This window comes from Amblyomma americanum, chromosome 5 (genome assembly GCF_052857255.1).
Source record: "Amblyomma americanum isolate KBUSLIRL-KWMA chromosome 5, ASM5285725v1, whole genome shotgun sequence".
NCBI lineage: Eukaryota > Metazoa > Arthropoda > Arachnida > Ixodida > Ixodidae > Amblyomma > Amblyomma americanum.
Window position 1 is genome coordinate 73534236 of NC_135501.1, and position 23315 is coordinate 73557550.

The 23315-nt window shown below is 44.2% G+C and overlaps 1 protein-coding gene across 3 annotated transcripts in view; it reads left to right on the forward strand.

The window, feature by feature from the left end:
* LOC144132547 (cystatin-2-like) overlaps positions 1-23315 on the forward strand; it is a 98599-nt gene that overhangs the window by 12985 nt on the left and 62299 nt on the right. The window contains exon 4 of one of the 3 annotated variants that reach the window (XM_077665038.1): positions 20971-20981. The exons of the other annotated variants lie outside the window; for them this stretch is intronic. The gene's annotated coding sequence lies outside the window, so the exon portion shown is untranslated. Of the gene's footprint in view, positions 1-20970; positions 20982-23315 lie in introns of those variants that run through there. 3 annotated transcript variants of the gene reach the window in all.

A 23315-nucleotide genomic window follows, 5' to 3' on the forward strand; every position in this document is an offset into this window, starting at 1 on the left:
TCTTCGAACTAAAGAATGCATCCGCATGCTATCACATGCGTAGCGAACGTGATGTCTCTGGCTCTCCTAATATCATTTGCGTGTTCTCTTAAGCGGCCACTTAGCAACGACCAGTTTGGCCAACTGAAGTAGCACTGCATGACCAAGGAATCTCATTGATTACTTTGCTTTTGCATACCACATACTGAGTTACGTGCTTCGTTCTACAATGCTCTTGTTTTTTCTTTTTTGTCTTATTTCCTTTCATTGCACATCTAGCGCTATTTGTTAGGTGTCGAAAACACAAGACAAACACCGCCTCTTCTTACGACTTTTTTCGCCGATGGCTAACGCCATGAACGTACCAGGTTGACGTTGCCTTGAATGGAAGCTAAACAGGAATTTTCGAGGCGGCTGGTCGACGCATTTCATTCATAAGATAATGGATTATGCTGTTGATGATACCTTTGGATACCCTGCTGCGATTAGCCGCTCAGCTTGAGCTCTGACACTTTCGAAGATGCGGTGGTGTCAAGACCTGTTGAGGGCGTTCCTTAGAGCACTTACGGATTACTGCACGTTTAGCAACTTTCGAGTGCGCAGAAGAATAGGGCAAGAATTGCATCTGTGATCGTGGGACATACTGCGCACAAATTAACTCTTCATATAATGTCAAAAATGCTGTCTGTTCACCGGTGGTGAAAACATACATTTCTCCTGCCAAACGTTACCTTGCAGGTGCGCAAAAATTGTCAGTATACATTTTAATCTAAGGCATGGGAAAGAAAAATAAGCGGGATGAGCACAAATCTTGCATTGTGAAGTACGTGCAAGAAATTACCCTGAATGAGGCAGCTCTCAAAACATTTGATTCTTTATTACATAGTGCTCTAAATGGAGCCGTGTTTGTGCCCTCTGTGGAAAGGCTAACCATGTAATGAGAAAGTAATATGGAGGTGCAGAACCTTCATTCACCTCCGAAACAGCGGCTACAAGTTTTATCCCATTATTTACCTGAAACTCGTTCCTAGGGTGCAGTAAAGTAATAAGTCTGCATAATAAGAAGATATGTTGGCGTCCTTAATTCCTGAAGCCGCCAGTGCAATTCAAAGCTTTTGCAAGCACGTGGTTTTAGAGCAATGGCGGGAAATAGCATATCAGTAAGCATTACAAATCGCATCTCTAGCTACAGGTTGCCAATATAACGCAATTCTTCAGGATGGTTGCTGTAATAAAGGGCATTCGAAGGCGAGCACTAAATACTTTGAGGGCACTTAAGTCTGCTTGCCTGAAGCAATGCGAAATCATGCGTTTTGAGGATACCTCGTCGCCTCTGTCTGCTCCTCTTTTTCTTCTCAGGAGGATGTCAGAAGAAGCTTCGCACAGTTACTCTAATTAAATCCCCTTTTCTGCTGAATCACACATCTTGGTTTTTCAAATATAGAGCCAATTGCTGCTTTACCGGCCAAATACTATTTTTCCGTCCAGCATATTCGGCCATCCACCGGCTTTTATTCTAAATAATTATTTATATAAATATATGCTGTATAACAATCAAAGATGTTGTTCGCTTAATCACTCGTAAAGCACAAGAGCTACAACTGGGGCTACTTGGAAATGCATCCTTGAAGGTATTGGTGAGCGCTACCAAAATGCGGAAAGGGACGAACACACAAGACAAGCGCTTTCTAACAAGTCTTTATTATCTGAAGACGCATGCCTATATACACTTATTAACGTCAAATCGTACACAGAAGAGGGAAGAGCACACGACGCTGACAAGATCGATATGAAGGAAAAATATATAATAAGAAAATATCAACACCTGCCTTTACAACAGCCGAAGATTGCTATTCCCAGGTATTTTAATTCGATTCTCCCTGGCATCACCGAAGGGGAGCTGATACATTGGTTATCTGGAGCAAGCTATCTGGAGCTAGCGAAAGCTTCGATAATTTCGCGTTCCCGTCTGTTTCTGGCCCGACCTATTACCTTGGTGTTTTTTAGCATCGGGGTGAATTTGCAGTGTGCGCAATGTGGTGCCAGATTTCCGGATTTTGCTACTTGCTCGCATAATCATTCTTGCTCTCTGAGCCTCTTGTTCAGGCATCTACCCGTTTGCCCTACGTAGGTTCGTTGACAGCTAAGCGGAATGCTGTAGATGTCGTTTTCTTCAAATCCACATAGGTGATGTAGTGTTTGACGTTGCACCCAGGTTTCTTTTTGTGGTCTTCATTCTCGCTGTCCTTTTTGCTCATTCCAATGAGCTTATTGGGAGCTGAAAAAACGACCTCAACTCCGTACTTGTTCACTGTCTTCCTTATTCTGTGGGAGATTTTGTGAATGTACGGCATCACAACGGGGCGTTCCTCATAGCTCGGTTTCTTATTCTTATCGGACCCAGTAACTTCCCTTAGTAAGCATTCTGCAATGCCGCCAAGTAAGCGCTCCGGATAGCCACAAGCCCTCAATTGGGAAACCTGTTCAACAATGCTGTGACTAATCGAGTGGGGGGGTGATTTTTTTATAGCTAGTTTTAGGCAAGAAGTTGCTACAGCTCGTTTAACAATTTTAGTATGACCAGAATCAAATCGCAACCGGGTTTTTTCTGCCCTGGGCTTGTAAGCCCAGCAAGTGTGGTTGTCGCTGCAAGTCACCAGAAGGTCTAGGAATCTAATCTGGCTGCCCTGTGGTGTTTCAGATGTGAACTCAAGGGCAGGAAAAACACTCTTCCATTCATTAAGAATACCTTCCACGTTTATGGAGTCGGTTAGGCTGTTGGGAAGGCAAAGCAGGTAATCATCAACATACCTAAAGCAAGCTAAAATATTGTGCGTATTTAGTATGCTCGATATCTTCCGATTGCCCTTTGCCAAAAAAATGTAGGACAGCACAGGTGCCAAACTAGATCCAATACTTATGCCTCCTTTCTGCAAAAACAATTCGCACTCAAATTCCACGTACAAAGAGCACAGGTAGCATTCACCAATTAAAGAAAGCAGTTAACATTCATTCCACACTGGTTTTGAAACCTAAGAGTTCCGAAGTGTTCAAGTGTACGTGGAATTTGAAGGCGAATTGTTTGTGCAAAAAGGAGGGATAAGTATTGGATCTCGTTTGGCACCTGAGCTGTCCGACATTTTTTTGGCACAGGGCAATCGAAAGATATCGAGCATACTGAATACGCACAATATTTTAGCTTGCTTTAGGTACGTTGATGATTACCTGCTTTGCCTTCCCAACAACCTAACCGACTCCATAAACGTGGAAGGTATTCATAATGAATGGAAGAGTGTTTTTCCTGGCCTTGAGTTCACATCTGATACCCCACAGGGCAGCCAGATTAGATTCCTAGACCTGCTGGTGACTTGCAGCGACAACCACACTTGCTGGGCTTATAAGCCCAGGGCAGAAAAACCACGGTTGCGATTTGATCCTGGTCATTCTAAAAATGTTAAACGAGCGGTGGCAACTTCTTGCCTAAAACTAACTATAAAAAAACCATGCCCCCACTCGATTAGTCACAGCATTGTTGAACAGGTTTCCCGACTGAGGGCTTGTGCCTATCCAGAGAACTTACTTGGCGGCATTGCAGAATGCTTACTAAGGGAAGTTAGTGGGTCCGATAAGAATAATAAACCGAGCTATGAGGAACGCCTCGTTGTGATGTCGTACATTCATAACATCTACCACAAAATAAGAAGGACAGCGAACAAGTACGGAGTTGAGGTGGTTTTTTCATCTCCCAATAAGCTCACTGGAATGTGCAGAAAGGTCAGCGAGAATGAAGACCACAAAAAAAAACCTGGGTGCAACGTCAAACACGACATCACCTATCGAGAGTGTGAAGAAAACGTCATTTACAGCATTCCGCTTAGCTGTCAACGAACCTACGTAGGGCAAACGGGTAGAAGCCTGAACAAGAGGCTCCGAGGGCACGAAAGATTATGCGAGCAAGTAGCAAAATCAGGAAATCTGGCAGCACATAGTGCACACTGCCAATGCACCCCGATGCTAAAAAACACGAAGGAAATAGGTCGGGCCAGAAACAGACGGGAACACGAAATTATCGAAGCTTTCACTATGCACGTTGCCCCAGATAACCAATGTATCGGCTTCCCTTCGGTGATGCTAGGGAGAACCGATTTAAACTACCTTAGGAATAGCAATCTTCGGCTGTTGTAAAGGCACGTGTTGATATTTCATTATTATATATTTTTCCTTCATATCGCTCTTGTCAGCGTCGTGTGCTCTTGCCTCTTCTCTGTATGATTTGACGTTAATATGTGTATATAGGCATGCTTATTATTATAATAAACTGTTGTTAGAAAGCGCTTGTCTTGTGTGTTCGTCCCTTTCCGTATTTTGGTAGCGCTCACCAATACCTTCAAGGTCATAAAGCACATTCCAATTCATTTCAAACTTTATTTCTATTCTTTCGCCTATTTGTCACTCTTTTGCCGTCCGCGGTTGTTTTCCCGTCTAGTAACTATATATATATATATATATATATATATATATATATATATATATATATATATATATATATATATATATATATATATATATATATATATATATATATATATATATATATATATATATATATATATATATATATATCGGAGTCTATATGGTTTTTAGAATTTTTGGCTCTAAGTAATTTAGTAATCATCCTACTGACACCAAATCTTGTCCACATTATGCTCTATCGATTATAATCAATCGTTTGATCCCAACTGTTCTAAGAATGACACAACGGCTGCCGACACATTTTACGGACGCGACCTCGCCGACAGAGCCATGCAATGCTTTCGCATTAAAAAGATGATGTCCATGGTTTTTTTTTATTTAAAGCGTAGACACATTGCTACTAACCTGGATGTCGCCAGTATAAATTCAAAAATAAATAGTCCCTTGTTTCTTAATATGCTGGGAGTTTATTTTTCAGAGAACCTGCAATTGACGATCAGATGTATTACTGGTTGCAGAAGTTAAAATCTTTAACTCGAAAGTTGAATCATTAACTTTATTCCCTCAAGAAACCAGTGAACCTTATCGTTCGTAATGCTTTACTGGCGTGCTCCGTGCATTATTGCTGTTTAATATCGGGCAACATTACTGCGACAAATGAAACCATGCTGTTAGCAATATAGAACAGGATCTTACGAGTAATATTAATATAAAATGTGCAGTTTGCTGTACCCGGTTTTGAAAATTTTTAACGTACACAGTGCTCAGGATTTATACAGGTACAAATAGTGCCGTGCATATCGTATAGGTGGACAACACGGAATTCGTCTCCTACAGAGCATGAGAAACTTCTTTCGAAATTTTCGGTCATATCCCACATGTTGTACTGAACACCGACAAATACCAAAATGTCGTATCAGCTACTAGACACAGACAATCCAAAGTTTTTTTCGCGCTTTAGAAATGACTACTTTTGTTAAGGTTTGTTCCGGCGAAATCACGCCTCCGCCCTGACAGTTGTGAGAGTTGTTTAAAATCTGATATAAGAAAAAAAAATTCTAAGGTTAGCCGCTGGTTTTTAGTATAACCGCTTAAGACAGCATGGTCTCCGTCTGATATGTGGCACTAAGGAAATTTAAATGCCTCAATCACTTGCATAAGATTTCTACCCCGAAGAGTACACATTTCAAACACACATCTGAAAAGTATCGTCTGCAGCATGAAGAATATATTTAACCTAATTTTCCTTCTAAAAATGTCTACAACTATCGCATAATTTTCTTTCGCTTGCCCCCAGTGAGTCATTTGAGCCGTCAGTTGGCGTTGTCTATCAGGCGCTGTGTCGTAGAGCTGGCGTATTGCTTGCTTTTTTCTGTGGCACCCTCAAACTGAAAACAGGAACACTGCTCCATGAGTGACAAACAAAGACTTTAGATCTTTTTTGGCACAGAGAAATTTTTCAACGCAAAGGTCGAAAGACTACAACCGATTGCTATGACAGAACTGCTTTGTTTTATTAACTTAGTGCATTGGTGTTGGTTCAGGGCCTACACTGGTTATCAGCACACTTTCTCGCACCGACAGCCAGGTATGCAGCTGGTGCTGGTGCAGCCGTGAGGCAAGCAAATATACTGAAACTTATAGTGGCATTTATAGAATATAGTGGAACTAATAGACAACGTGCGTCTGCCATGCACAATCTGCGGTGCGTTCACCACTACTACTAGCCAATTTTGCCCAAAGGTAAGGATGGCTCCCGGTCGAAGCGGCATCTGGCATTTCTATTTCGCTACTACCACTCTGCAGTGGTGGCTCAAGAGTTAGGGCGCTAAACCGGCGAGCCCAGGGATGCAGTTCGCAACCGCTAACACCGGCGGCGGTCTCGTTTGTGTGGAGGCGAAGTGCAACGCTCCATTCTTGAGGAATCTCAGATGGTCAAATTTAATACGGAGCCCTTCGCTACAGCGCCACGGCATATCTGAAGTCACTTTGAGACCTCAAAACGCACACAGCACACTTAAATACAACTTTTGAATTCTGGTGTGTTGTGGCTGACCGTAAATATGGAAGTAATTCCGAGAAATACAGTGAAGAGAACGGGAGTACGTTGACCAAAATATTGTATTATCACGTCGAAGACGAATCTGGCACTGGCGCGGGACAGAGCACAAGCGGCAGGCTAGCAGCCTTTAAATCATCTCTTTGCCGTCGGTCATCTTGCCTCATCCTTTGGCTGGCCGCCACGTAACGAGTGGTGAGCTTGCGCTGAATCACTTAACTCTCGTCCTCCAGCTGTTCATGCTTCGAAGCCCGATGTCTGCCTGGTCCATTTCGCCCGGCAGTCCCCCAGCCTGCCAGAGCCGAACCAACTTCGTCGTTCCTCACCGCCCCGACAACCTGACACGACGAGCAGCAGCTGACGAAATGACGCGGTCCACCGTCTCCACCGACCCAAGACGCCGCCTATATAGGAGAACACTGTTCCATACCCCAGACGTTCTGCACGTCCGACAGCCTCACCAGTCGGCTCCTGGCATCCTGGCAACCTGCAGCCCGGAAACTTAGTGGGCCAGGACACAACGGCCGAACTCTTTCAATGTGGCGGCCAGCACTTCATTACGTTGCCATTTCTGTTGCACTGTCCTCTGAAACTATCCCCATTTCGAGAAGCTCTTCGACAGTGTCTCATTCCCGATCGGGGCGATCGCTCGCTGGCTCTGGTACTGCCACTAAGACGAAGAAGGCAGCGGCACTGGACGGAAGGCTCGCGTTAGGCGAGCGGCCATTAAATCATTTCTTTGCCATCGGTCATCACGCCTTACTCTCCGGATCGCTGACATGTAGCAATATTATAGATGTGCTCGTATAAAAAAATCTCTCCCTCGAGCACACAGACACCACGTGATTCTAACAGAAATTGCATGTTTTTGCGTATTTATCGAAGTAAACCTATAATTAATATCTTGTTTATTACACTTTTTATTAGGTGTTGAAATATCCGCCCGTTCTCAATGGAAATGAAAGTCCTGCCGTTATGGACCGTAATTCACGAAAACTGTCTAACGATGTGAAGATAAATATTGATTGCGCATATTGTTCACAAGCGGTTACGAGCTTGAAAATCGGAACAGCTGCTACTGTACCGCTTCAATCAAAAGCTTACAGAATGAAATACAAGGGAAGGCACAGAAGAATAATCAAATATGAATAATGAGCTCGTCCTCACTGGCGACATTAAAGCAAGCCTTTGCTCTAGGAGATTAGTTCTTCAAGATTTCAATAACACATGTCACAGCATTACAGTCAGCTCTGTGCCTAGCACACAAGAACAAATAGCATCTCACCATGCGGCACTTGCAAAGACCATAAGAGGCAACATAATTCAATCTCCTTGCTGATAAATGATCACTAGAGCGCAGTGTCACATCGTCATAAGATGTGCATAACCCTATGTGCACAAAACACTCTTCTGTCGCCGTTTTTATTATATAGTTACATATATAAGTAACCCAAAGATTCCAGGCAGCACAAATTTTGTAGGGTGCAGATTTTTCTTATTACGAAAGCAGTGCTCCCATTTCGAAGGATATGATTCATCGGTATGCTTGAAATCACCACCTTGTGCTAGATGGTATCATTGCGTTATCATAGCGTTTGGCGTTTCATCTCGACGAACGCAAATAATACTGGTGAAATATTTCACCCATTACAGACTACAGAAAAAATGCTCCTTCAGTCCCACGGCAGGTGCAAGGAAATTAACAAATTCACTACGGAACATGCGGTTTGATAAGAACTTCAAAGCGATCAACCGAAAATCGCCTCTTACACCTCCCGTAGAGATGTCATAAGACGTCTTTATGGTTGGTATAGGCACCCGTGACAACGGCATATTACAATACCAAAGCGACTACAACGCCCCACTGTTGCAATGTGCTGCCAGTAAAGCACTTCTTTGACAATTTTTCACGGAGCACCAGTTTTTTTCCCCCGTACTGTGCGCTCTACATCTCGAACCACACCGTCTTTCCGACTCAACAGTGTAAAAACCGTGCACTGAAACCGTGGTGGTATTGCAGAAAGCAAGTATACGCACACAGCCGACGAGAACGCAGCACGAGAGAAAAACCAGCCAAGCACATGAAATAAAGGCTGATAAGAGGCGAGCAGAAACACCCAACGAAGTCACCAGATGACGAGGTATGCTGGCCAAAGCAGGTCGAACCCAGCAGCTAGCTGAAAGTGGACCGCGGAATAGTTAAGGTGCATGGCATAAGAGCAGCCGATCGCTGCTGTCATTGAACGCGAACATAGATATTAAAAGAATGGCTGCACTTACCAAAGAAATGTGCACAAATAAAACTTTTTATAGGCGAAAGGCTGTAATGCCTCATAGTGTCGTCTGTTCGCAAAGGGTGTCACATTTCTAACTCGGGAACTAAATAAAGATAGCAGAAAAAATAGCTGCTTCAGAGAAATGAAAAAAATGAACCTAGAAGCCAAGTTTGATTGCTGTAAGCTATTTATGTAATTAATGATATGCAAAAATGTCGAAATTGCCTCGAAATAGCGCGGTCATCTATATAGCCACGAGGACAGTGTGAAGTCACACCACAAGAAGTCGTCACGGCATAGTGGCAATTGTCACAGAATGGTCGGAAAAACGTCGGATTTGTGTCAAATTATATGGGAAAACGTTTATTTAAGCGTTAATGACAGTTAAGATCAACTGAAATGTATAATTTGGGTATCGATACAGGCACGGGAACGATGTGATGTGTGACAAGCAGTATAATTTTCTGGAAATTTGGCATTAATTGAGAGGTGTTGTGGTGTGTCTGATTGAGTGTCAGAGAAACAAAACGAAAAGAAAAGACCGCCTATGGTGAAGTGTTGTGCTATGCAAAAAAAGTCAGCTGTCGCTCTGAGGCAGACGGTGTGTCAAGGTGACCCATCGCCGCGCTTTGTCAGCAGCGGAACTTTCCGGAGGCGGCTTTCGCATCTCAGCACTTTAGTTGCTAACGTGTGTCGTAATTTATTATTAAAACGAGTTTTTACAACCGTGTTTTAAATGATTGAATAATCACAAATAAGTAACAGCTGTTTATTCTTACTTGCGTTGGTCCGCACATTAATTTTGGCGCTGCAGTTTCGCAGAATTTCTGATGTTGCTGACGCTTGGTTTTTCACATCATTCGAGCTGCATCGTTGCAGCCTATGTACACTTTAACTGCCCAGTTCGTTACTTTTAACGACAATCGTCTATTTTGCCTTCGCGTTACATGCCATGGGTAAGCCCATTTTTTATTGATTTCGACTTGGAAGTGATTAACCCGCGTTTTTTTTCGTGTCCGACCCTACCCGCTTAATGCCTTTTAACGTTATACATTCAACATTTTACTTCACATGGCTCACTGCGTTGCCCCAAATGTATGTGGAACCCTTTTCGCTAGCTTCCACGTTTTTACGCCATAGGTGAGCACCGGTACGACAATTGTGTATGTACATCCCTCTTCGGACGTACTGGCAAACTGCTTTGCATAATCCGAAAGATCATGCCCAAACACGCGTTACCCTGATCTTTTTCTTCTAGTTGTTTCACTCTTGTGGTCCGTATCCGCTGTCACTACCTGAACCAAGCAGATGTATTTCCTTATCACTTCCATCACACCGCTACTGATTGTAAACTCATTTTCGCTACCGACACTGCTGGGCATCATCGTCACCATCAGCCTGACTGCTCCCACTGCAGGGCAAAGGCCTCTCACATTTCTCTCCATTTAACTTTGTCCTTTGCCAGCGTCAGCCACCGTACGCCCGCAAGCTTCTTAATTTAATTCGTCCACTTAAGTCATTCGTCCACTTAAGTTAAGTTATTAAGGTATTCTACAGTGACTCCTTTACCCAACTGTTCCCAAACCGAGGAACTAAATATTCTTTGTTAACATTCGGTGAATAGTATTGTGCGATCGTGTCTCCCTGCCTGACACCCTTCCGTACTGGAGTTTCAGGGTTCACTTTAGGGAGGAATACGGCAGCTGTGTAGCTTATGCAGTTTTCAGCATTTCTACATAGGGCTCTTCGGAACCATAATTGCGTAATGCCATCATAGCTACTCAGGTTTTGTCCGAGTAAGATCTTTTCTTATAATCTATGTAGGTGTATATATTTAAGAGTTTTTTATATTCTGCTCATTTCTGTGTCACCTGATTGATAGTGTAAATATAGTGTAATCAACTTTATAAAAGGCTGCATGATAATTTGGTTCATTGAACTCGAAGGCTGTACAAAGCCTCTTAGCGATAACCTTAGTAAATACTGAAACAAAAAGAAATCTATTTTAGAACGGAGAAAGAAATTATATGCAAAGGAAGAGACAGCGGTAAAGCCGTACGACGAAGATTGGTTGGTTGGCCTCAAATAAAGCTGGCACGTGCCCAGTACGGGGGAATGGCCAATAGACAGGCAGTTATTTGCTGGAAACAGGAATGTTTTGATAGGAAAAGGAGTAGCAACAGTATGGCGGCCCAGCGCCAGAACACCCATTTCGTCTTCTTCGTCTTCCAAGCACTCTCACAGCACTTTGTCCTCATCGTTGTCCACGCGTACTGTCATGACACTACTCCGGGTTGCAGAAGCAGCATCCCGTTACAAAGTGCAGACTATAATTATACGTAAAACGGTCAGTTGTGCTATGCTGCCTTGTGGGCGGAACAATCGTGAGTCATTGATTCCGTGCGGCGAACGCACAGTCAATCCAGAGGCAAAGAACGCCCCAAATTTTCACCACAACGAGGCCCTTAAGCCTCGCGCTTTAAAAAGCGCTCTGTTTACTATGCACTTAAAGAACAGTGGCGATGCCTCTTCTGCGTGGATGGAAAACGCCAGTTTTAACTGCGTATTGGAGTTATGAGTGTACCGAAGGAGGCGTCGGAATCAAGGTGGCATTCTCAACTTGGCTGCCGTGCTCTCCTAGCGGGAAATGGCCTATTCAAATTAAGGGCTGTAGTGCTTTAGTGAAAATGCTTTAGTGGATTAAAATTGCGTGCTTTAGTGAAAGTGATTCATCGTTGCTCATATTTGGTAAGTTGGCATGTTTATATCGTATAATTTACTAACTTTGGGTTTATGATGTATGCTAGTATTGTTAGACATGGGAGACAAATTTTGATACAGAGTAAAAGAACCAAAACCGAAAAATTCCGCTCTTAGAACCCGTGCCGTTCTTCACAGAAGGGTTCCCTATAACCTCATAAACCAAACCAAACGTCACTGCATGCAGTACCACATCAGTGCAACTAACAACCTTTGGTGCAGGTCCGTAGAGTTTTGTCTTTACCCGCTTTATATTTTAACATGCATTCCTATTAATCCTTAACCATATTTCATGACAGCGTTGTTTTCAGACGACATTCTAGGATTTATGATGCAGATAAGGAAAGGAAATTTGATTTTAAGCAAACGGAGCTCTCAGACCACACCCAAATTTACTTGAAATTGAACAAATTTGTTTGAACAAATATATAAACCCATATATAGCGTAGAAGTGTCAAACACTGCTCGATTCCCCACTGCAAGCAATGCCTGGATAGCAATCAATTTATAAAAATTATTTTTAAAATCTCGCCATTGTTTTTGATTACAAGTGCAGACGCATTGCTATTAACCATGACGTGACCAGTATATATTCAAAAATGACATTCTTCGATTCTTCAAATCTTCAACGTTCAATCAACTCCGTTATTCCCTCACGGAACCAGAGAAACTAATTGTTCATAATGCTTTATTCGCGTGCTCCTTACATTATTGCTGTTTAATATCGGGCACCACTACTGCGACAAATTAAACTGTGCTGGTAGAAATATAGAACAGGATCTTACGTGTAATACTAATATAAAATGTACAGTTTGCTGCGCCTTTTTTTGAAACTGACGTTCAGAGTGTTCATGATATATCAATCAATCAATCAATCAATCAATCAATCAATCTTTATTTTCATTCTGTCAGTGATACAGAAAGAAGGACTGTGACAAAAAGCTGTTTTTCAGAACAGCTTGACTAGGCCACGGCCCCATAGAAAAATTTCGGAGCGGTAACAGCACTACCGTAATATAAATCGAAAATTGAAACTTAACAGACTATAGGGCACACACTAAGTAAAGGAAATGCTAAGGTATTACAGAAGGCAGTTTTTACAGTCGTCAAAAATGAATACAAAACAGTTTCTTAGAAAAATGAATATCTGAAATGCTATCAAATTACAAAATGTGTAGAATAAATACACTGAATGTACAGGAAAATACAATATAGAAATCAATTTGTTACAGATAATTACATACAACCAGATGAAACAATTCAATACGGATATGGATTTGATAAACGAGACAAGGTTTGTAGTATAACAAGTACAACAGGTACAAATTGTGTCGTGCATATCCTTTAGGTGGAGAACGCTGATTTCATGGCTTACGGAGCTTGGCAGGCGTCTTTTGAAACGATCGGCTATATTCCAAATGATATACCGAACACCGAGAAATCCAAAAATGTCGTATCAGCTACCGTAGACAGATGCTCCAACGTATTTTTCGAGGTTTCTAAATGACTACTTTTGTTAGGCATCGTTCCCGCCAAATTGTGCCTCCACCTTCTCCCTGGCAGTGCAGAGAGGTGCTTAAAGTTTGATATATAAAAAAACTTAGCTGTGGCTTAGCTATGGTTAAACCTGGTAGGTAGTGAGAGCTACAGGCCATAACTACGCTTAGGCCTCACTGTGTTTAAGCGATTTAATGCTACTGATGATTTGCTTGGCTAATCTCTGTCTACGCTTGGAGAAAAACACATGGTTAAGCAATGGTTGCAATTTTATTTATACCAATGAATACGCTTCGGTTGTCAGTAAAGTAGTGAGACTGTTTCCAAACTGTCGATGGCGTAGTTTGACTCCACGAAGGTTCGCTAAAGGTCCTAGTCTAACCTGGTGCCCCATTGGGTGGTGGTGTAAGGCTGCATCTTGTTAATCTCCAGTTGAAGTCGTTCTTGAGCAGCTTGAAGAAAAGCGGGGTCTCTGTTAGGATACTTGTTGAAATCACAAGTCATGACTGCCAACATCCGTTCAGTCCGGCTAGACATCCCGGTAGTCATAATAGTAGCAGTTTCGTCCGTGGTCTGTAGGTTTTGGTGGGGCCAAAAGCCGCGGGCCGTTCCTGCGAAGGCAGCGGCGCCCCTTCTGTACCCTTGCTATTGTCCCCCTTGCCCCCGCATAAGGTTTCCTTCGCGGCTGAATGGGACGATTAGCTACGGACATACGGACAGGGGATATTGAGAGGCTTTACGAAAGATGCCTCCCCATACCGTCTGGAGAACTATTTAGTATGTCCTCATGTGTTTGGTCGCCCTCTCCTGCGGGCTCCGAGCGTCGACGAGATGCGGACGCGACGCCGAACAAACTCTGCGGCTCGCCTCCCGCTACGCCGAACCGTATGTACATATATGCACACTGCGACAGCCTCTCTTTTTCTACTACGCATGCGCACAACTGGCGAGGCGAGCGGCGTCTGCTCCACGACGAGCGCAAAGGCGGAATGACGTCATGCCAGATGGCGCGCAGAGCGGTGCGACATAAACTCCTTGATAATATTAATTAGCGACACTCTTCTCCGCGCAGCACTTTCCTTCTCCTTTCTTCTCGTTCATCGGATCCCATCGCTGCACATGGCACGCTTTTTTTGCCCAGGCGCCAGTAGGCCATTCGCAGCTGTGTTTTCGCTGGCCGTTGTTTCCGGGCTGGCTGGGGGCCCCACTGAGTTACTAAGTCTTCATAGATGGTGGTAAAAGCGTCGGTGATGCTGTAAGTTACTGTGTGGGTAGTTTTAGTTTTGTTTATGCCGTCAGAATAGGGCGTTCGTATGGATACAAATTTCTTTGTGGATTTGATGCTTCATAAACTTTCTGTGTCGCGAAATAATGTGTTGAATTCCGTGTATTGAACTTACTATTGCTGTTGGCAATAGCTATCTGTTTTATGGTTTGTTGAGTCCGTGTGGGCATTTAAAGCGCTTGTGTTGTATTTGGCAGGACTTATGATAAAATAGTCACGAGTGCAGAGCAAGGCCAAGTGTTCAGTTTCCTAATGTGAACGTGGCTCTTGTGAACTGCATATGAACCATATGACAGAGTGTCGCGCGGGACAGTGTTCGCGACGCCGGCAACGGCTGACCGACCGCAATAATAGTTGCTGGCACACATTACCTGAGGAATGGTAATGCGAAATCGTTTTATGTACCGTCTAACGGAAAAACCGGCGCCGTGCATTTAATGGCGTCTTTTGAGTGCGTAGGAACTATTGCGAGTGTGACGTCATGCATAAAAGAGAAGCCTTTGAGCAGTGCTGATTAACAGTGCATAGGTAATGAGTGAAATATTAGTGACTGGTAATTAGCGGCTGTTTATTTCCTGAGTGTAACTGATGAATAAAACCGGCCAAAACGGCAATGAACTGATTGTAAATGAAGTTAGTAGTTTTGTTGGAGAAGTCAAAGTTGTGATCTCTAAGTACTGCACAAAATGGATAAATTGCTCCGTATTAAGGGATCAAATGGTAGTACCTAATAACCGTCAATATTTAGCTAAGTGTAATTAGTGAAACAAATGTTCAAAATGCTCCAGATGTAATCAAACGAACAGTAACTGAACTGGATGCACAAAAAGGCTACATAGTAACACCTAATTACCAACTCGTAATTAGTTAGAAGTAATTCGTAATTGAAACGGCTAAAAGGCTCCGTATGTAATCAAATGGACAGCAGCTGAACTGGAGGTAGTAAAAGACTAAATAGTGACACCTTATTACCAACGTTTACTTAGTGAGAATTTAATTAGTGATCAAAATCACCAAATATGCTCGAAATATCCAATTAACAGCACCTGAGCACGACGTTTTAAATGACCTAATAATAATACCTAATTAGTGACCGCTAAATAGTGCACAGTAATTAGTGACCTTACGAACAGCTGACGCAAGTTACAAATCTTCTTCTCCGAATATCCCTATCGCCTGCGTCATTTGTGAAATAGCGGACGAAGTTCGCTAACGTATACGGAGCTGCGCAACAAACCCACAGGATAGTGCGTGGAAAAAAATCTAGCTCGAATGGACGCTCTGAAGGTGGTTGGACAGCGAAGCCGTAAAAAGGCACCCAATTACCCACTGTGACTTAGCTTGAAACTTCACACATGTGAAACCAGAGACAAGTGAAATGAACTTGAACTATATGCTGTATGCCTGATTTCAAAGTATATGATCTTTGCATTCAATCTATAGCCTAATGTTTTTTGCTTATGAAAAAGACACGATAGCGCAACTGCAATCTTTATCGGGAAGCACACGCAGCGAGAAGACGCGTGCTTCGCATTGTTTGCAGGCGCCGTTATCATACATTATGCTGTTTGCACTTTACACGAGGCCTGAGAATGGCGTCAACAACTGTCGAAGCAGCCGCAAACCTAATGTTTACCGCAACGCGTATTTGTAATTGTCGGCACCGCACGTAGGAAATATCCCTTCTCTTAAAGCGCACTGTGGGTGTCCACCAATATATGTGAGGCAGGAGTCATTTCCATTAATTAAAGCCACTTAAAGCAGTGTTCGAACCGGACCGCGCTGGCTGCTTTTTTATGGAGGCACAACGCAAAGGCGACCATGTGCTGTGCGATGTCTGTGCATGTTAAAGATCCCCAGGTGGTCGAAATTATTCCGGAGCCCTCCACTACGGCACCTTTTTCTTCCTTTCTTCTTTCAATCCCTCCTTTCCTCCTTTCCTTACGGCGCTGTTCAGGTGTCCAACGATTTATGAGACAAATACTGCGCCATTTCCTTTCCCCCAAAACCAATTATTCTTATTATTATCATTAAAGCCACTATTCGCCTCATTTGCCTTGCCTTAAGGCGCGGTTCGGGTGTCCATCGAGATATGTGCGACAGACGTCATTTCTTTTCCTTAACTTATCCAACGGGCAAGGCGTCGCGCCGAACGAAAGACGACGCTACGTGAACTCCTAGGCAACGCTACAACACGCTCTCGCGTCCCGCTCTTAAAGACGACGCTTAAGCGTTCTGCATTTTTATGACTTTTTATTACTTTTAGCCAGTTATACGACGCCGTTACCGCATATTATGCGGGTTGCACTCAACGCGAGCGCTGAGGTTAACCCCTTTCTAAGAAGCTGTAACGTAATGTTTACCGAAATGCGTTGGACGGTGTTCCCTCCGTATACAGAAATAAACTAGGAAATTTACGCAGCGCCTGAGATGCAGAAATATTTATAGTGCTATATACTAAAGCGCACACTAGGCTTCACTAAATTTTTTTTTTGAAAAAGAAGCGCATTTTCGAGCGTTTTTTTCTTTAGGGTAGCGTTTTTTTGCTTACAACGCGACGAAAATGTCCTTGTACGGTAGAGGTATACAGCTTTGCTCTATTTGAATAGCGATACAGCTGGAGTATACTAGTAGCGAACCAAGGAAACGAACCCGAACCGCGCCGTAAGGTTAAAAGCACTATAAGTGTGGTTAGGAGGTTAATTATCGGAGCTGTGTGTTCCGGTCGTCGGCTTGATTAGGTGGCTGGTGCTAGACCTCTAGTCCTGATCTCTTGTTCGGGTGTCCTTCGGCTGTCGGGCGCCTCAATATTGTGACCCAGACACCTACAAATGCTCTTGCTTTTGATTTTGTTGTCCCTGAGAGGTCTAGTCCGGATGATGTCCTCGATGCGACAGCCTCCGTAGTTGGATTGGAAGAAGTTTACTGTGTCCAGCACTTCGGTGGACGCAATTACCAAGTAACCGTGAAGAGTGATGCCACTATGGCTGCAATCGTTGATGCATCCTGCCGCATCATCGGCAAGGAACGCGGCGCCATCGTTCCCCTGAGCCCGCAGGTGACCCAGCTGACCGCTTTTTCTGCCCGCCCGAGTACAAAGTGATGCCGTTGCGAAGGCTCTTTCCCCTTATGGCAAGGTGCTGCACATAAGTCGCGGCACCATGAGGTCGCGTCCCACTGTCCCCACCGGGACGCGGTACGTCCGAATTGAAATGAAGCCCGAGTCACCCGTGCCTAACTACATCAAGATCGCTGGCCACCGCTTGACATGCGATTACAAACGCATGCAGCGTGTTTGTCGGCGTTCTAGGTCGACTGCACACTTCAGAGCACAGTGCACGGCTCCGTTCTGATCCAGTTGCAGGGTCTTTGGGCCGCAAGGCCATGGATGTGCACTGCCGTGTCGGCGTTGTGGTGATCCACACGCTACCATGGCATGCGCGATAAAGCCTTCGTAGCCTGACTATGCGACCCGACTTGCACCTCCGCCGGCCGCACAGGCAGACGATGAAGCTATCAACGAGCCCGGCGTTTCCGACACCGACGCTGTTACGGGTGGTTCCTCTGCGTCTCAGGGTGTCTGTGTGGAAGAACCGGTGCCTGCGGCTGAGCCGTCCAGGGATGCACCTAGCAAGACGACACTAACTGTGTCTGCTCTGTCAGCCTCACTCTTTCCAAGTGTACCTGCCGCTATAGAGCCCATTTCGCCCCTGCAAGTCTCTGAGGCTGGGGACAAGTCGCTCTCGGAGCCTGTGCGGCAGCCCGCGGCCAGCGTTGCGGATTTGAGCAACAACGCCAACATATCTGAGAGCGATGGTTACGAGAGCAGCTTGCCATCCTCTTATTCTTCAGTCAACCTCGTCATTGACGAGACTGTCATCGTGCCTGAGCAGCAGCCGAGGCCGCAGTCGCTATCTCCTTCGTCATCGAGGTTTATTGTCGGCACGAATATTTCGCCTGGACAGGAGCGAAGGCAATCTCTTGACGCGGAATCTGTGCGGTCGCCGTCCTCTTCTACAACGAGGATTAGCGCCAGCACTTCTAGTTCTCAAAGCAACCATCTCAAAATCCGCGGCGCTTCTCCAGCGGCCGTTTTGCTCCCCTGATAATTGCTGCGGGTCTTTTTAGTTTATGGCGAAGTCCATGCAACGCGGTCGCTGGTGGCTTTCGACGCCGTGCTGTATGGCCAATACTTGATCGCCTTCGAAGGGAGCTGATGAGTTTCTTGTCAGGGGAACTCTTTTCTTGGGAGAGGAAGAGATACTCCGGCAATGTTCGTGCCCATTCATTTCTTTTAAATGCAATCGTTTTTTTCCAGGTCTTTAGACCAAACTGGCGCTAAGGTATTTTTTTCCGTGTCAGATTATTGCTTTTTCACTCTTCTGTGAATACGCATGCTACCCCGTCTACAATCGCTCAAAAGCACTTCCTGTTAGATGTTCAAAGCTACTTACAGTACCTCTTTAATTGGCTCGCCTTATATGCTTAGCGTCATGTCTACTTGTGAATGTCATTGTTCCCGGTAACCTTGGTATGTGTACATATGTAAAAAATTTTTTCCCAATCGCTGTAAAATGTGTACGTACAATAGAACCTATCAAGGAAAAGGTGCACAAGCAAGCATTTTCCTACCCAGTAGAGCCGAGTCAGACTGATGCAACGCTTGGCGTGGATTGAAGTGTATGCAGTATGTTGAGATCTTTTTATTAAGAACTTCAAAGCATCTTAGTATTGGCGCAAAAATAGAATTCCTTTAGAATTTCTTAGGTACGAAGTAGATGTGCTTGCTGAACTGCAATCTAGGTTATGCCCAAAATTTGTTATGTTTGGTAAAATAACAGAATTTTTTTCCTGCTTTCTAGTTTGGTTGAAAATTTAGATCTATAGTCATTGCTCGAATCTTTTAACACGTTTCATTGCTATAAGAGGGTATGAGCACAAACGGTCATTCTCTTTGCTTTCCAGGTAATCGTGCCTAACCGCTTGAACTTTTGAATCAGTATAATATTTGATGCTCCTGTTGCGCCTACAATAATCGTATTGGATTGTATCTTTTACGCTGCCTAGAGGCCAGGTGACGGACATAGTTTAGAACGGGCAGGTGTAGTCGACAGCAGTCTTAATTGCGAAGGAGAAAGGCATATGAAAATACTGAATATCATAGAATTACTCTCGAAAACAGCGCGAAACACTGGACAGAGAAAAGAAACAATACACACAGTGCTAAATTTTCAACAGTGTTTTAGCGATGTCGCAATAAATACAGAAACACAAATAAAAATAAGAACAAGAAATACGAACGCGAAACTGATATTAATAGTCCAAATCTAAAAAGGCTATTTCCTTCTTCGATAGCGAAGAGGTGCTGCGCACAAACATTTGTCGCCTCATTTATTAATCACGAACGCTTCATAAGGTTGAGGTTTTTGTTGGCTTCCGTACATGCGCAGCACTTTGCATTCTTCTAATAAATGTATCCGCATGCTATCATATGCTTAGCAAGCGTGATATGTCTAGCTCCCCTAATATCATTTGCGTTTTCTCTTAGGCGGTCATTTAAGCAACGAGCAGCTTGGCTGACAGACGTAGCCCTGCATGACCAAGGAATCTCATAAATTACTTTCCTTTTGCATAGCGCATATTGAGTCGCGAGCCTGTTCTGCACAGCTCTTGTTTATTTCTTTTTGGTCTTGCTTACATTTATGCACGTACTGCCCAATTTGTTTGGTGACGAAAACAGAAGACAAATGCTCCCTCTTACGACGACCTTTTTAAGCCGATACGTAACGCCATGAACGTACGGGGTTGAAGCTGTCTTGACCGGACGCTGCTCCAGCTGGTCGGCTGGTCGACGCAGTTCATTCATAAGATGATGGACTATGCTGTTGATGATATACCTTTGTTAGTTACCCTGCTGCAAGTTGCCTTACAGCTTCAGCTCTGACACTTCCGAAGATTCGGTGGTAGCAAGACCTGTTGAGGGCATTCCTTAGAGCACTAAAGGCTATTTAAAGTTTTACCACTATCGAGTACGCAGAACAATATGGTAAGAATCCATTCTGTGATAGAGAGGCTATCTGCGAAGAAAGTAACTATTCAGGTAATGTCAGAAACGTCGTGAGTTCACCGCTGGTGGAAACATATATTTCTGCTGCAAAACGTTTTCTTGTAGATTGGCAAAATGAGTCAGTATTCATTTTAAGCTAAGGCAAAGGAAACAAAAATGATCGGGGATGAGCATAAAACGGCATTGAGAATTACATGCAAGATATTGCCCCGTATGAGGCAGCTCTCAAAACGTATGACCCTTTATTACATAGTGCTCTAAATGGAGCCGCCTTTGTGCCCTGTATACAAAGGCTAATCAAGAAATGAGGAAGTAATTTGTAGGTGCACAACCTCCATTCACCTCCGAAACAGCGGCTACAAGTTTTATCCCGTTATTTACATTCAACTCGTTTCTGGAGTGCCGTAAGGTACTAATTCTGCAAAATAACAAGATATGTTGGCGTGCTCCATTGCGAAAGCCGCCAGTGCAATTCAAAGCTTTGTGCAAGCAGATGGGTATAGAGCAATGGCGGGAAATAGCACACCAGTAAGCATTAAAAGTCATACCTCTAGCTACAGGTTGCCAATAGAACACAATTCTTCACGATGGTTGCTCTTACGAAGGACCTTCGAATGCGAAGACTAAATATTCTGAGGGCACTTAAGTCTGCTGATGTGAAGCAATGCGAAAGCATGCGTTTTGAGGATAACTCGTCGCCTCTGTCTGGTCCTCTTTTTCCTCTTAGGAGGATTTCAGAAGCAGGTTCACAGACTTACTGTAATTAAATCTCCCTTTCTGCTCAATCACACATTTTGGTTATTGAAATTTGGAGCCGATTGCTGCTTTGCCGTCCGAATATATATTAGCGTACAGACAAATCGGCCATTCACCGGCTTTTGCTTCTAATTGATTAACTCATAACTGTATGTCATTCAAAGATTTTATTCGCTTAATTATCACTCGTCAAATACAGTTAATCCATTTCAATATTTATTTTTTGTTGGTTTTCCTATTTTTTCACTATTTTCCCGTCCACTGTTGTCTCCCCGGTCAGTCGCAATATCGACGCCCGCGCTCTAAATAAGTAGCAACGCATTACCGAAGAATCTCGTAGATTACCTACCTTTTGCATACCAAAAATTGAGTCACGTGCTTCGTTCTGCAGGGCTCTTGTTTTTTTGTCTTATTTACTTTCATGCACATTTAGCGCGATTTGCTGGGTGCCGGAAACAGCAGACCGACACCGCCTCTTCCTACGACCATTTTTAGCCTATGGCTAACGCCATGACGTACGGTGTTGACGCTGTCTTGACTCGACGATCATCAAGACTTTTGGAAGAAGTTGGTCGACGTAGTTCATTCATAAGATGATGAACTATGCTGTTGATGATATCCTTTAAATACCCTGCTGCAATTAGCCTCTCAGCTTGAGCTCTGACACTTTCGATGATGCGGTAGTGGCAAGACCTGTTGAGGGCAATCCTTAGAGCACTGATGGCTGCTGCACGCTTTACCACTCTCATGTGCGCAGAAGAATAGGCCACGAATCTCTTCTGTGATCGTGGAACATACTGCAAACGAATTACTTCTGCATGTAATGTCAGAAATGTTGTGAGTTCACCGCTGGTGAAAACATATATTTCTGCTGCAAAAAGTTCTCCTGTAGGTGCGAACATTAGTCAGTATTCATTTTAATATAAGGGAATGGAAACAAAAATGAGCGGGGATGAGCAGAAAACTGGAATTGAGACAGAGAAGTGGTAGAGGAAAGGCGGGGTGGTAAACCAGTAAAATTTACCGGTTGGCTACTCTGCGCTTGGGGAAAGAGATGAGGGGATGTAAAAGAATATGAAGTAGAGAAATGAGGTCCCTAGCAAGCGCGACAGACAATGACACAAGCACTCTAAGTCACAGACCGCCGCAGCTGTAGCCCGCACACGTTGAGGGCTGCCTACTGCAGCGACCTGAGTAGAACAGATCGAGGGCCCTCCATCACAAGTTAGCGCAGACGTTTCAGTGTTAAGAAAGGCTGCGTGCCATAGCGGCTGATAACGTTGATGACAACGTAAGCACAGGACGTTTTCACGGAAGGATGAGGCTGGCGGATGCGTTGCGCCAGCAATTTTACAGCTGCAAGCAGTGGATTCAACGAATCCAGCATCTCCATTACATTCTGTGCAGCTGGCATGTGCAAGCTGGAAAGCAGCACATGCATGACATTCACGATTGGCTGCAGCATTGCTATCACTTGCTCGTCTGCGACCTGGTCCGGTTTCTGACCTCCTACCCGACCGACAGTAGGCTCAAGACACTGGGTGCGCGGCGACTGTTCTATCATTGAGGGTGTGCAGTGCTTCCGTACCGATGGCCAAGTCACTTGCCGATCCTTGTCTTGGGCCTTAGCTGTGAAATTTGCTTGATTAGCAATGGATTCGGAACTCTGAGCACGCAATACCTGCTTGGTCACTGCGGGTGGGAGTAGCTCCAGCAGTGATGGTCAATGCCCGTCTGCGACAACCGTCTGTGTCCCGCCAGTCATATTGCTCCCAATCCTTAAAACAGTTTGCGGAGGGGGAGGACAAGTTGCGCAAATTCTTGGACGATCCTTTCCAATGCTTGCTACACTTTTTGAAGGTCTGTGACGAGGGCAACGACGTCATCGCACCTTAGTGGCTGCTTCTCTGTTTGTAATTATTATTCATAGTCATTTATTTGAGAATCGCCCCTTCCCTTGTTAGGCGAGGACAATCTTTTGAGGCAGCGTCATGAGGACCGCTACAATTGACATACGTAAGGACTGTTGCCCGGCAAGAATCGCCGCTGTGTGGCTGAGTGCACCGTGGGCACACGATGGGGAAATTGCACACACTACTCACGGGTCCTATCTTCATGTATTTCGGCACAGGAGAGGCTTCGGGACAAAAGGCCTAACTGCAT